General features: G+C 28.8%; 1 long non-coding RNA gene across 1 annotated transcript; it reads right to left on the bottom strand.

The window, feature by feature from the left end:
• Window positions 1–3572: 3572 nt before the first annotated feature.
• Window positions 3573–4553, bottom strand: LOC108202281 (uncharacterized). Its single transcript, XR_010287773.1, has 3 exons — window positions 4276–4553; window positions 4061–4190; window positions 3573–3966 (listed from the first exon to the last, which is right to left on the bottom strand). It is a non-coding gene; the product is annotated as an uncharacterized LOC108202281 (long non-coding RNA).
• Window positions 4554–5280: the final 727 nt, after the last annotated feature.

Here is a 5280-nt window from a genome sequence, read left to right as displayed (position 1 = left end):
TATTAAATAAGTGTTTGAAGTGTACACACATATATATAGTGTAAAAATATTATTTAGTAATAAATTAAATTACTTGTAAATTTATAAACTCATCCATATATATGCCACAAGTATACTAAGATTATAAAATGTGAATAAATTTGAACAAGTTAATTATTTAAAATTAACTACTTATTATTCACTTATTTTCCAAAGACAAGTATTATATATTAATAATTTGTTTTTACTAATATTAATTTTCACACACTTAAAAAACTAAAAAAATATATAATGGGCCTAAATCATATGGGATATGTAATGGACCTAAAAAGTTTGCAACTAGTTTGACTTGTGCATTATATAGTTGGGCTGTGTGGGCTCTATGTCATTTATCCACCTCCTAGCACCTTCAGGTGTGTTCCAGAAATTTCTTATGTATCTATATAAACACTCCATTTTATAGGTGATTGGATATAATATTATAAACTCTAAATTAAGTTATATAAACTTTTCTCTCATTATTTTTTTCTGTTTTAACACCACTATCAAAAACATCCTAATGTGTGGATTATTTGTTATTCTTTCTCCATCCATTGATCCTTATTGGAGTGAGTGTGTTATCCATTTGATAGATAGTGTGTATCATTTGTTATTATTCCTCTATCCATTTGCTCTTCAAAAGTTTATGGTACAGTATATATTTATGTATGATTCTTATATATGTATATGTATATGTATGATTGTATTATCCATTTGATAGATGTGTGTGTATGTATATGTATATGGACAACAGCTCATAAAAAACCCCTTATAAAATGTTTTTTTTTTCATTTTCTTTGGAAGAATATAATTTTAATTTTTTATAAATTAAATTAGTCAATTGTGCCTATTAGTTTAAATAGGATATTAGTGAAAATATAAATATATTGTTGCAATTATTTTGACATGATGTGAAGATATCATATTGCTATTATCAATGAGCCTATAATTATGAATCTAATATTATATAATTATTACGCTTTCTATGTAACTCCACTCAATTTTTTGATATTTAAAACTTTTTTTATCGTCATTACAATTACTTATCAAATATGTTAAACAAAATTCTAAACGGATTTTTTCTCAGGTAACTATAACCTTCCATTACTATCTTTCTAAACAATGAAGAATATGCTCCAATCGAATATCAGGTATGGATTCCGATTTTAATGACCGGCTTATTAATATATAAATTTTAATAATAAATTAAAATTAGTTTTGAATTGGTCGTATATAGTAAAATCATATATATATATATATATATATATATATATGTGTGCATATACACATAATTGTAATAATATTGTTTATATGCATTATAAAATAATAACCATCTAAGTTCTTTTTTTTTCATTTTTCATGGTATAGAGCTCTTGCACTCGATATTCTTGGTGCCGGAGAAGACAATTGGAGCTACTGGTATAACAATCTAATTAGTATATATTCTTAACTTAGCTATGTAAAACTGTATATTAATTATCATTTTATTATGTATTTATATTTCTGATTGCTACGGAATATCATATTCCCACACCAGTGGTTCCCAGATGCAGAGTGCTATTTTTCAAGATAGTTATGGGAATGGCTAAGTAGTTGTAAATCAATTTAGCATTTTGAATAGTTGTCTTGCATATTTGTTTCTATAGGCTCATAGTGTTTATTTTAGTTTAGCCCAATTGTTAGTGGAGTTTTTGTTGACTACATAAAAGTCTTTTTTATAACCACTTACGCATAAATATTCTTACTTGTATAAGCAAATATTGTTATGTTACATTGAATACATCATTTTAAATATTTATTATTATGCAATTATATGTTTTAGTTTATAACAATGTTACCAAATTCTTGAATAAGTCTAATTTTTATAATCCCATATTTTAATTTTCATATAAAAATGTTATCAATTTCGAGAACAAATCAAACTGAGGTTAGAATCTAGCTGAGGTTAGAATATTTTTATAATCATTATAAGGTTTATTTATTTTTTAAAAAATATCTGGCACTTACTTTGCTAAAATATGGGGAATCTAACATGGATGCTAGATCAATGAGCCGGTTACTATGTAACCTCTCATTTTCTAGTTACGACAATTATTTATCATATTTATTATTTTTTCTCAAAAATGTTGGTCTAATTTTAGCTATTAATTGCAATATTTTTCATCTTCCATTTATACTACATACTTGGACATATGGTGAATTTTATTTTTTCTGAGATGGTTGATGAAAATCCATTTATTTCTAGTAGCACCACATAATATTATTTAGACTAATTAATTGTTGGATACTAGCATATATGAAAATTATGTGATTGACCTTGCTAGTTTGAATTGCAAAAAGATTATAATTTAACATATTTTTTATGTGGCGGGGATGTAGGTTAATTAGTTAGCATTTGATGGACCATTTTTATTTCACAAGAATTGGGTTGAGACAATTGACTTCATGAATATTTTAATAACATATGTTGTGTATATATTGGAGTAACAGGGTGTCTTGACTTGAACAAATATATTTGAAATTTTTATTGGTACGTGAAATAAACTTGAATTTGTCAAAGGTTGTTCATTTTTTTTGTTGACAATGGTTAGTCCTGTGATTGATTTATACAAGGATTGTTATCAATATATACTCATTTTGCCAAAACATTCATTTACAAGATTAAAATAAGGCGTTTGTGTATTAAAATATCATCAGATAAGCGTGATTTATATATATATATATATGAGAGTTAATTACTTATAAGTGGAGTGGACTAAAGAAAAGTTCTTCGCGTCAATGGAGATGAGACTCGGTGGTTTATGAGAATCAAGCGAAAATAGGACATCATGACTAGCTATAACAAACACATGAGGATGCCGATGAGAACTATATGATCCATATCAAACTAGGAAAACATTAAGTAGCGAAAGATTGAAGCCCAAATTTCGTATGTAATCATGCTTGAAGTTGTATGATCACACCATTTTTTATGGTATATTTACTTTTAATTTATTGTAAAATTTTATGTACCTAAATAAACAACATGATGATGCAAGAGTTAAATATTTCTTATTGAATTAACATAGTTGAGAGTATTCTTTTATTTTCTTGTAAAATCAATGCTTTATGAAGTCAAGGCATTTAAGGATTTTTCCTTACATGATTAATACATGTTTTTACTAAACTTTGGTTCTGCTTCAATTTAATTAATCCCGATTTTGTATGAACAGTAACTATAAATGCTATAACAAAATATGGTATAATTAATATTAGCGGTGGAATTATTAGAAATTGGAAAAATGGATTGTATCATATAGTATAATCAGTGTAGGAATTTTCAGTTTAAAGATATTAAGTGTATATCAAAAGGGACAATATTTTGCCGATATCGATAAGCTTAAAGTGAATATGTTGTATTAAGTTACAAGATAATATTGTATGTCTAGTCAACCTTCATTATTTTTTGACTGGATTGATAGATATCAAAACAATAATATTTTGCAAACATCTTTAAACCAAAACTCCCTATCCATTTTAGAGTTGACATGGAGATAATATAACTCATTCCATAATTAACTCATGGACAGCTTAATTATATAAACATTAATGCAAACTGAGGTCCTTACATAGATGAGTCACACACTGCACAAGAACCTGAAAAGTAATACATTGCATAAAACATAAAGGGAGCCTACCCTAGCTAAAAACCAATCTTAATATTTTGATAAAACAATGGCGTGGTGATTTTGTTTATCTTCTTGATACAGTAATGATGTAGAGGATGATCAGGAACGATAGCACCATGGAGGAAAAGATTGAGGTTAAAACCGAGAATCCAATGTGTCGACAGTAGGAATCATAGACATTGCAGATCTTGTTCCAGCCTACATTTGAGTTTCCTTTGAGTCCTAAGTATGCTACTTCACCTGCTGCTCCAGTTGCTGAAGCTAAAATACCTAGGAGTAGCTGAGCACAAAAATGCAATGGTTAATAAATTATTATATATACATGATGTCTTATAACTGTGTAGGGATATGGAGATTTAATTCCCACCGCTTACCACATCTACTGAGAAAACACATGACATCAACTTTGTTGATGTTGGAGAACGTTTCACGAGTGCAAAGAAAGATAAGATGGTGGTAATTATGCTGTAGAAGCAAGTCACTGAGAGAACAGCTGACGAATATCTGAAAACAAATCCGTGTTGGTTGAGGGTCATAAGCAAGAAACATTTGCATTAACTTTGCTGTTCAAAACAAAAATTGCACTTACATGAAGGCTGGTATATCAGTGAATTCAGCTGCAACAGATGCTCCGTAAGGTGGGAAAGGCACGGGAATCGTTTCAGTTTGCTTACTGGTCACTAGAGCTACAAGTGACGTTAGGGAAGTTGCAAACAAGAAGACCCTCAATATCACATCATGCAACACAAACTTGCTAGTTGTAGTACTGGCCTGACTATTCTTCTCAAGCTCTAGTACCACTGCTGGGCTGATTGAGGCCATAGATATTTTACTGTAAAACAAGAATGGATGCAAATGAGGTTAAGAAGATTTTTGAATAACTTGGAGCTATGGATCAGTATTTATAGGATGCCTAGACAGCGAGTGTTCTCATGTTATCAACTTAGCTTAATTAAAATATTAGAACAAGAAAACACATGAGTCAATTGTATGACTATAATAATTTCATGGTTAAATCGCACTAGGAGTAAACCAATTCGCTTCTGGCAGCTGCATAGTTCTGTTTAAATAATTGTAAAACTAAGAGAAACATATTAAAATTGCAGTCAAAATTTCCATATAATAAAATGGTATCATCTTCAGAGAAAGAAACCCACGTAACACATCAATTTTGAATAGGGTTTTCAAAGTTGATCAAATGTTTAAACAACAAAAATAAACTCTAAGTATATGGGCGCCGATGTAGGAGTGTTTTCTTGGGCGACACCATAGAAAAACCCTTTTGAAAAACACTTACACAGGGTTTGGAAACATGCATTTAATTTAAAATGATGGATTTTAAATTAAAGGATTTGATTCGTCATTTCAAATTTTCATATTTATATTAATATTTTAATGTTTGGATTTCAAATGAAATCTAAATTATTAAAAATGTTATTTGATCAAATTCAGAATTTCAAATGAAATCCAAGTTCCAAACGGGTCATTATATATGTTCAATTTTTTTGAGCATTTTTATAACTTCAAGAATGGTAAAAAAATATAAAATATAATTTTAGGACGCCGCTGGTACACGTACTTACACCACTGAACT

This window comes from Daucus carota, chromosome 9 (assembly GCF_001625215.2).
Source record: "Daucus carota subsp. sativus chromosome 9, DH1 v3.0, whole genome shotgun sequence".
In the NCBI taxonomy this organism is placed as follows: Eukaryota; Viridiplantae; Streptophyta; class Magnoliopsida; order Apiales; family Apiaceae; genus Daucus; species Daucus carota.
The sequence above is the reverse complement of the archived record's forward strand: the minus strand, read 5'-3'. Positions and strand labels throughout refer to the sequence as shown.